The sequence below is a fragment of the Sturnus vulgaris genome, chromosome 1, assembly GCF_052056855.1.
Source record: "Sturnus vulgaris isolate bStuVul1 chromosome 1, bStuVul1.hap1, whole genome shotgun sequence".
Classification (NCBI taxonomy): Eukaryota; Metazoa; Chordata; class Aves; order Passeriformes; family Sturnidae; genus Sturnus; species Sturnus vulgaris.
Window position 1 is genome coordinate 72,890 of NC_142243.1, and position 10,766 is coordinate 83,655.

At 47.6% G+C, this 10,766-nt stretch overlaps 1 long non-coding RNA gene across 1 annotated transcript; it reads right to left on the reverse strand.

Moving 5' to 3' along the window:
- Nucleotides 1-1,124: 1,124 nt before the first annotated feature.
- LOC148225012 (uncharacterized) lies at nt 1,125-4,882 on the reverse strand. Its single transcript, XR_015805340.1, has 2 exons — nt 4,794-4,882; nt 1,125-2,720 (listed from the first exon to the last, which is right to left on the reverse strand). It is a non-coding gene; the product is annotated as an uncharacterized LOC148225012 (long non-coding RNA).
- Nucleotides 4,883-10,766: the final 5,884 nt, after the last annotated feature.

The window sequence follows — 10,766 nt, forward strand, 5'->3', positions numbered from 1 at the left end:
CAAATTTCAAGTCCCCAGCATTTATGCTTTTACCCCCACTCCCACACTGCGCAGCAGGGCAGAACGATCCCAGGCCAGACACGCAAACGCCTCTGACACAGGGGATGACAAACAAGGGGACGCAACAGCCAGAGAAAACTCATTCAGAAGAGCGACTGCAAGCACGGAGAGAACGAGGAAGGACACGGTCGAGATGAGAGCGACGCTGACCTGATGAGGCTCAGCGAAGCCGGCAGGAACAAGACGCTAACAGGACGATTCATTCCAAGAACCGCAAAGATGGATGCCTGAGAATCCTACGCTCAGAATCCTCTACCTATCTTCACACTCCTGCAAGTCCTACTCCACTGAAAATCGATCTCTGCAGCGCAGAGAACAAGACCTTAAAAAAGACATCTCATCTCTCTTGAGATGCATCCAATCAGATAACGATGCCTGTCCAAGCTCCTGAATCAAAGGTTTGAGGGTACCGGTGCCAGGCTGAGGAAGGAAGCAATCAGAGATGGCAAGAATGACGCCAGAGTTTCCAGAAAGAACTGTAGAGAGCTTGGTGCAGGAATGGCTAGAAGAGAGAGGCCATAGTCAGATCAATTTAGTCAGGCTGACAAAGCAGGCCTCAGCCTCAAGGGCATAGCAAGAGGGAAAGCACGTAGACTTGTGATAAGATGAACAAAGACAGACTGTAAAAGAAAAACTAGAAGAACTCTGCTAGCCATGAAATTGCAAAAGTGTAGCCACAAAGTTAGTCGATCAGCATAGTGACGCATATGGCAAGGCAACCAATGATGAGCTTAGCTTTTGCAATATGCATGAGTTAATTAAGCACTATATTTAATCGCCACTCTAATTATCAATAAACGAGACTCTGCAGATGACCGAATTGGTGTCCGTGTCTCCCTTCGCCGACAAATGGTGACCCCGACGCTGTCCCTCCGTCGCTAAAAAAGAAAACGGGGGAGAACGCGCCACGGTCGGTGAAGTTGAGTTTGGGGCCTGCTGCAACCGGGTCGGTGTCAAACGACGTAGGAAAGACACCCTCAGGAGCTACAGAGGTGGTCCTGGGCCATACGTGCTGCCGAAGCCGGAGAGTTGCAACGGCGCCGACGGTAAAAAATGGACAGGCAAGCAGCATATGATTTATTTATAGCACATATAGATAAGTTAGGGCTAAAAGAGCTTAATCCCAGGAAGGACATACCGGGGTTGTTAGCCTGGGGTTCTGCTAAAGGCTTATTCACTAACCCTCATAGTGTGCATGAGTTAAATGAGTGGCGTAAGTTAGGAGATGTACTGTGGGAGGCAGTATTAGGAGATGATAAGACGGCAAAAAAGTTAGGAAAAATTTGGCAAGTAGTTCATAACGCGCTTTTAAAGCAACAGGCAGAGAAAAGGGCGGCACAGCAGGCAGTAGAGGCATATAAAAGAAATGCTCAGTATGGTGATAATGAGCCCCTTGCACCAAGCACAAGAAGGGTTGAAATACCTATTCTTAGAGACACGGCAGGAATGGCCGATGGGGCTAGTTGCACTTGGCCCTCTGCACCCCCCTCAGAAGAACTGGGGAATAATGCTGCTAAAGCAGAGGAGGTAATTGCAGAGGGCGAAATATCCCAACCTTGCAGCGTAGAATCCCCTTGTCGGCCTGAATCTAGCACCCCTAAACCTGCCAGTGAGCCAAATCCTGTCCCTAGGGCGGAAAGCGACCTGCGGGGGGAAGTGGCAAGGCAGAGGAGGGAGGCATGGAATATGCTAGCTAGACACGGCCTGGAGACTGGGGATGACGCCGCTGTGAGCGCAGTCAAAGTCTGGACCTTTCCTGTAACATACACACAGGGAGTAAACCAACAAAGACAAGCTGTACAAGTGGGAGAGTATGAACCACTTGATTGGAAGTTGCTAGCACAGTTACGGCAGACAGTGAGTCAGTTCGGGTTTCGCAGCGAGCCAGCCAAGCAAATGCTAGACTATCTATTTGACACATATTTGTTACTGCCAAATGATCTAAAAAGCATAGCAAAATTAATTTTCACACCACATCAGCAAATGCTATTTAATGCTCACTGGCAAGCTCTTGTTGCCGAGGCAGTTGCGGTACAAAGGGGTCAGGGTGATCCCTTAGCCAGAATTACAGCAGATGAATTAATGGGAGTGGGTGCATTCCGCAGGTCAGAAACTCAGTTACTCCCGGGGGCCGACAGGGTTAGAGAAGCCATGCGTATCGTAAGAACTGCTATTGATCAGGTGAAAGATAGCTCAGGTATACCCATGTATATGGGAATAAAACAAGGAAGGGAAAAATCCTTTGGGGATTTTGTAGATAAGGCTACCGCTGCTATCGACAGGGCAGGAGTTCCAGAGTATATGAGAGGGGCGATGTTAAAGCAATGTGCGTTACAAAATAGCAATGAGGCAACAAAGAGGGTATTGTCAACTCTAGGAGCTAATTGGACGATAGAAGAGGCATTAGAAAAAATGGCGCTGCAGCCATCAGGGTCACAGGTTTTCTTAATTAATGCACTAAAAGAAATAGGTTTAGGGCTGCAGAAACAAGCTGAGTCCACACAGTCACAGGTACTAGCTGCTCTTGCCCCGCTCCGTGCTTCCACAGCAGCACCGGCCACAGCGAACAACCGCCGACCTCCTTCAACGCGATGCTTTAGATGCGGAAACGGAGGCCATTTTCGACGAGACTGCCGAGCCTCAGGAGTGTGGTGCCAGAACTGCCAGAACAACACCCACAACACGTCAGCTTGTCGCCGCCAATCGGGAAACTCCAGGCGGAGCGCGTCCGGCAGCCGCGCCCAGACACAAGTAGCCGCCGTAGCATCAGCGCCATCTCCTGTCTGCAACCAGCCACAACAGGGAGCCTGGGACTTGACTTGGCAGCCACAATAAAAACATCATTATTAACAACACGCCCCGCTAAAGTCCCAACTGGAGTACAAAGCCCGGTAACTATTAAAGGACAAGCTTTTAGAGGACTAATAGTGAGACGCTCATCAAGCTCCATTTTAGGACTGTTTGTACTACCAGGTGTCATCGATGCAGACTATACTGGGGAAATACAAATAATAGTCTATACTCCTTTTCCTCCTCTAACAATTGAGGCAAATCAGCGTATTGCTCAATTTATTCCACTTCCACAGTTAAGCCGGGGTGTTCAACCACAAACACAAACTCCGCGCAAGGACCAAGGTTTTGGATCCTCTGGTGTTGCTCTGCTCACAATGGATCTCAATACTAGACCCAAAAAGGAGGTGAGGTTCACCTATGCAGGACGTACAATAAAAATGATGGGACTTTTAGACACTGGAGCAGATACCAGCATTGTTTCTCCAGAAAAATGGCCCTGTGATTGGCCATCATTACAAACCACGGATACCGTGACGGGCGTCGGAGGGTTCACCCTCGCAAAGAAAACGCCCCCAATAAAAGTTACTATAGATGAACAGGACTTGGTAACTGTGTTATCAATAGTTGCATTACCGCCCATGGTACATTGTCTAATTGGAAGGGACATTCTAGCTCAGCTTGGGGTCGTTCTATCCAACGAGCACCCTTTGGGGTAATTGCCATTGCTTAGACTTTCCCAATCCCAATCACCTGGACTACCAATGAACCGGTAATGGTTAAGCAATGGCCTCTAAAAAGGAAAAGTCTAATACAAGCACATCAACTCGTAAAAGATCAATTTCAACAAGGACATTTAAAACTTTCCACAAGCCCATGGAACACGCCAATTTTTGTGATTAAAAAGAAATCAGAGAAATATCGTCTTCTACATGATTTAAGAGCAGTAAATGATCAAATGGAAGCAATGGAAGCATTACAACCGGGACTTCCCAATCCAGCCATGCTCCCACAACATTGGCCTCTTTTAATTATCGATTTAAAGGACTGCTTTTTTACTATAGCCTTACACCCCCAGGATACAAAAAGATTTGCATTTACCCTACCGGCAATTAACAGGGGGGAACCTGATAAAAGATATGAATGGACTGTTCTTCCACAAGGTATGAAAAACTCGCCTACCTTGTGCCAATTATATGTTGATGCGGCTTTGCAACCCCTAAGACTAAAATGGCCTGACACAATTATTTACCACTATATGGATGACATCTTATTCGCCCAGAAAACATCATTTACAAATGTTCAAATGCAAGAAATTCAAAACACTTTAGCAAAAGCATCTCTCATGATAGCTCCAGAAAAAATACAGCAATCTACACCATGGAAGTACTTAGGATGGACTATTACAAATCAAATCGTACGGCCGCAAAAACTTCAAATTGCGACAAAAATCACCAATCTAAATGAAGCACAACGCTTACTAGGAGATCTACAGTGGCTCAAACCAATTGTTGGGATACCCAACTCTCTACTAGAATCCCTCAGGCCACTGCTCAAGGGGACAGATCCAACCACACCTGTAACTATGACACCACAACAAAAAGACGCTCTCAATGGCATTATTCGCTGCGTCAATAAAGGATTTGTCTCCCGCCGGGATGTATCATTACCTATAGACCTCACCATTTGGAATACTCCTGATCATCTACTTGGAGCACTTACACAGACACAAAAGAAAACGGGGGAGATACAGGTACTAGAGTGGATAACTCCACCTTTACAAGCAAAAAGGACAATCAGTACAAAAATCGAACAAGTAGCTACCTTGATTCGTAAGGGTCGGGTAAGGATTCTGGAAATCACCGGAACAGGTCCGACCGCAATCCACCTACCCATGAAAAAGGAGGACTTAGACTGGTACCTCCTCAATTCTGAGGACTTACAAACGGCTTTGCTGGAAGCTGGAGCAGCAGTCAACACAGGACCGCTGACACCACGTCACCTTCAGTGGTTAGGAAACTGGGACTGGGTATCAAAGCCAACACGATCGGAACAGCCGATAGCGGGTGCCATCACAGCATTCACGGATGCCGGAAAGAAATCGAGGAGGGCAGCCATCACCTGGAAAGAAGGCCCTCGATGGAAAAAGCAGATAATAGACGCTGCTCCAGAGGACAGTTTACAAACATTGGAATTGCTTGCTGTTGTGTGGGCACTTAGTGAACTGCAAGGGTCTTTGAATGTGGTCACTGATTCATTTTATGTTGCAGGAGTAGCACAGAGAATTGAGGACGCCTCTGTGAAAGAGGTGCAAAACAAAAGACTCTATGAACTCTTGCTGCAGCTAAAGCGAGCAGTAGGAGCAAGGTTTAAGCCTTATTGTATCATACACATCAGAAGCCACAAGTGGGATGTAGGCTTGGGTGAAGGCAATGCCAGGGCAGATAGATTGGTTATGAATGTAGCAGATGATAGGGGAATTGAGGCAAGAGAGTCACACACACGATTTCACCAGAATGCTAAGGGATTGGTGCGTGAGTTCAAAATAGGCATACAAGAAGCTAAGGCAATAGTGAGAGCTTGTCCCACCTGCAGTCATCATAACAGTGGGGTGGGTCTTGGGTGTGGGGTAAATCCTCGGGGTCTAGAAAGTAATGAAATTTGGCAAATGGACGTTACACACGTAGCAGAATTTGGTAGGCTCAAATACGTACACGTCACAATAGACACCTACAGCAAGTACATTTGGGCTACTGCACAAACAGGAGAAAAGGCAATCCATGTAATAAGGCACCTAACAAGTTGCTTTGCAGTCATGGGAATGCCTAGGGAAATAAAGACCGACAATGGACCAGCCTATGTCGGCAAGAGAGTAAGCCAGTTTATGAGACTCTGGGGAATCAAACACATCACAGGAGTACCACACTCACCCACAGGACAAGCCATAGTAGAAAGAGCCAATGGGACACTTAAACAGTACCTACTCAAGCACAAATCCATAGATGATCCACAAGAAAGGTTAGCTAAGGTTCTTTATGTTATGAATTTTTTGTGTGTGTTTGGGGAAGAGTCAGAGCCGCCTGCAATTAGGCATAGAGGGAAAAGGGAAAGTAACAAGGAAGAAGGCACAAAAGCGTGGGTAAAGTACCGGGATCCAAAGACAGGGATATGGAATGGCCCCGCTGAAGTAATATATTGGGGCAGAGGTTATGTTTGTGTTTCTACTCCCACAGGAACAGTTTGGGTTCCTGCTAGGTGGGTGAAACCCATCCTAAATGAGCGAGTTGGTGGAAAGATTCCTGAGGACACCATTAGCTCCAGACGACCGAGAGCGGATACAACAGAAGTTGACGGTGACCTTACGGCCCTATTTACAAAAACTAGCACCATATAAACGCGCTGTCCGCAAGGCACTACAACGGCCGCCACCGAACTGGGTGGAGTGGATCGAGTATCACGCCTACCTGGAGGAACAACGCCTTAACGGTCGCCCTTATTGCGCGTGTGGGAAGGCGTGGTGTGAAGCTTGGGTGGCTTTAAAGTGTGGGGGCTGTGGGGACTGCTCATGGGTAAGACAAAGAGCAGTATATAAATTGTGGTGCCAAGAGTGTCAAAGGGAAGACCAAAGACGCTCAAGCTGGGGTGCAGCATTAGAGGGGGAAGCAGGAGTACCGTTTGTACAGGTCCCGAGTGTATATGAAGCACCAGAACAGCTTATGTTAGCTTGGGCCCGGTGGGAAATAACTAATTGGCTCTGGAGCACACAAATCACTGCAAAATCTTGCATTGTTGCTACCCGATGCATGACTAAAGTGCCATATCTACCTTTCCCTCGGGTAGGACCAGTTAAGCCAGGTACTGATCCAGAAGAAGTGTTAGACCAGTGCATAGAAAAAGTAAAACAGTGGCACATAACAGCAGACAGTCCAAAGTACAGGAAGAAGAAGCCACGTAAGCAACAAAAATGATACTCATCATACTGCTTATGCTTACTAACTTTGCTTGCACAAATGCTTTTCCAATGGAGCACACACCTAGAGAAAATGTATGGGTAACATTTGCTAACATAACAAAGCAAGAATCAATCTGCTTGAGCTTGGGGGGAGCGCAGAATCCTTTCAAAACTTGTCTTGTAGGATTGCCAGTTTGGAAACCAAGAGAGTTTGCAGGGTATCTTAATAATAGCAACCTACCTACAAAAAAGGATGACGATTTGTTGCAGGGTTGTACTTTCCTTAATAGTAATCCCTCACAACACGATGGATGCTGGCAATGTGAATTTGTCCTAGCCTTAGGCAAAACTTTAGCCTCCCCTCCGGAAGAGATTGACCTCTTCGGAAGCACTAATGCATCAATGGGAAGAAACGCAGGAGGATGGTTTAGTTTTATGCCCTTAGAAGACAAAAACTTTGCAACCCTTGATTCGGCTCTTAGTAATCTACCAACAATACATACTCAACTCTACCCCAAATGTAACGGTAGGTACATCACAAAGGCAAGAGCACTACCCCCAGGAATATTTTTAATTTGTGGGGATCGTGCCTGGAATGGTATTCCAGTGAGGCCACAAGGGGGACCCTGTTATCTAGGGAAACTAGCCATGTTTCATCCCAATGTAACTACTCTCATGCAACTTGCAAGCAATGCCAATCGAACAAAACGCAGTTTACATGATCTTGACTGCACCGGCATAGGGCAACCACACTTTTGGAGTGACTTTAGACAAGTAGCAACTGCTGTACTCCTCCCTCACGCAGCAGCCAGGAAAGCTATGGCCCTAGCCGAACAGTTAGGGTGCTGGGCAAAAGATGAATTTAACACCACCTCTCAGGTGTTAGACATGATGGCCAGGGATGTCTCAAGTGTTAACCATGCAGTACTGCAAAACAGAGCAGCCATTGATTTTCTACTTCTAGCGCAGGGACACGGTTGTGAGGAATTTGAGGGAATGTGCTGCATGAATTTGTCTGACCACTCTAAATCCATTCACAAAAAAATACGAGACATACAAAACAGACTACATGACCTAAAGGAGCAAGATGGTTGGGACATTGATGAATGGCTAAAAAGCCTGGGCCTTGGAGGATGGATTCGGACCATCATTAAGTATGCTATCATGATCTTAGGCGTATTCTTATGCTTAGCTTTGTTGCTTCCTTGCTTGATAACTTGCTTGCAGAATTTCATTCAAAAAACTGTTAGCAAGGCTTGGCATACTAATCTTCTCGCTCAAAAAGAAAACGGGGGAAGTGTAGAGAGCTTGGTGCAGGAATGGCTAGAAGAGAGAGGCCATAGTCAGATCAATTTAGTCAGGCTGACAAAGCAGGCCTCAGCCTCAAGGGCATAGCAAGAGGGAAAGCACGTAGACTTGTGATAAGATGAACAAAGACAGACTGTAAAAGAAAAACTAGAAGAACTCTGCTAGCCATGAAATTGCAAAAGTGTAGCCACAAAGTTAGTCGATCAGCATAGTGACGCATATGGCAAGGCAACCAATGATGAGCTTAGCTTTTGCAATATGCATGAGTTAATTAAGCACTATATTTAATCGCCACTCTAATTATCAATAAACGAGACTCTGCAGATGACCGAATTGGTGTCCGTGTCTCCCTTCGCCGACAAAGAACCTTGAAGGGCAAAGGGAAAAGACATGCCACACGAGACACACTAAAGATACACAGAGCACGATAGACAAGTGACACAACAAACACCAGGACCGCTCTGCCCTGTGCACCTCGGCATCCTCAAACCGACACCTGAAATGGTCCAAGGGGACACAGCCTGGACGTCCTCGGCTCCAAACATGACTCAAAAATCCCTCCCGCAGGGTCTTGACCCCATATCCAACTTCCATCCTCCCTGTGCGTGGAAGCCCTTCACTTATCTCTCGGACGTGTGGGGATGCGAACCCACAGCAGGTGCGAAGGTAGGCCGCCTCGTCCTCTGGCAATTCTGCGCTCTCAAAGCGCTGCTGTCATGGATGGCAGTTGCAATAAAGGAAATCAATGCATGATCTCAGCAGCACCATCGGCCTAAACACGACAATTTTGATGCTCACCATCTCCTGACAATGCCAGCACCCTCGGGCCACACGCTTCGGCCACACGCAGAGCCTGACGCCGTCATCACAGGGTATGCGTGGCTGAGGGGGGGACAAGGTGATGCGACATTGCTCAAACTTGAGTGCACCCACACTACTCCACCCTACCTCCCCAACTCACCACAGCTCCTTACCTATTCCTGAAGGTTACCTGGATGGCATCTCCAAACAGGAAAAGGTCAAGGCTTCATCACAGGCTCCTGGAATACTTCCCGAGTTCTCAGGACAGTGCAAAACCACTTTTCTTAGCGAGGAGGGGTCTCACCTTAATAAAAGTGCAATGCCTAAAACACACCAACAGTAACGGACGCTTAGACTTGCACCAGAAATTGAGACCTTTACCACAAATAACTGCTTCTGTCACTGCTCACCTTGCCCACTTCCACCTGACAGCTGATATCCAGCATCACTTCCTAAAAATAAAGAGAAAGAACAGTGCTGTAACACAGCCACCACTTATGCTTCCCCGGCGAGGACAAACAGTCACCGACCTGCTTGGGGCAACCCCCTCACCCACAATGGGGCGCTCTGCTTCTGATTTAAACCATCTGCATCTGAAAGGAAGTTATGACAAAGGTTAAAGCCCTGCACAGCTCCAGAGGCCTTGTTTCTACCTAGGAAAACCATCCAGAATCCAAATATACTCTGCATTACAAATTTCAAGTCCCCAGCATTTATGCTTTTACCCCCACTCCCACACTGCGCAGCAGGGCAGAACGATCCCAGGCCAGACACGCAAACGCCTCTGACACAGGGGATGACAAACAAGGGGACGCAACAGCAAGAGAAAACTCATTCAGAAGAGCGACTGCAAGCACGGAGAGAACGAGGAAGGACACGGTCGAGATGAGAGCGACGCTGACCTGATGAGGCTCAGAGAAGCCGGCAGGAACAAGACGCTAACAGGACGATTCATTCCAAGAACGGCAAAGATGGATGCACGAGAACCCTACGCTCAGAATCCACTACCTATCTTCACACTCCTGCAAGTCCTACTCCACTGAAAATGGATCTCTGCAGTGCACAGCTGTCAATGGCAGCTCAGAATAAGACAGTAAAACACTTCTGATTGGATGCTTCTAAAGAGAGATGAGATTCTGATGCCTGTCCTAGCTCCCGACTCAAAGGTTTGATGGCACCGGCGCAGGGACAGGAAAGGTGGGAATACAGATGCTAAGAATGATGCTAGAGGTCCCAATAAGCCCCTCGAAGGACAAAGGCAAAAGACATGCCACACAAGACACACTAAAGACACACACTGCACGATAGACAAATGACACGACAGACACCAGGGCCGCTCTGCCCTGCGCACGTCAGCATTACAGGACTTACCCTTTATATGGCCAAAGGGCACACATCTTGGACACCCCCATCTCCAAAGCTGGCTCAAAAATCCCTCCCGCAGAGTCCCGAATCCACATCCCGCTTTCATCCTCCCTGTGGGCGGAAGCCCTCGACTTATCTCTCCGACGTCCGAAGATGCGAACCCACGGCAGTTGTAAAGGGAGGCCACCTCATCCTCTGCAATTTCATGTTCTCACCAGGCTGCTGTCACTCATGTCAGCCGCTATAAATGAAATCAACCATCAGTGTATGATCTGAGCAGCACCATCAGCCAAAACATGACAATTCTGCCGCTCACCATCTCCTGACAACACTGGAGGGCCACACGCAGAGCCTGACGCCGTCATCACAGGGTATGCGTGGCTGAGGGGGGGACAAGGTGATGCGACATTGCTCAAACTTGAGTGCACCCACACTACTCCACCCTACCTCCCCAACTCACCACAGCTCCTTACCTATTCCTGAAGGTTAC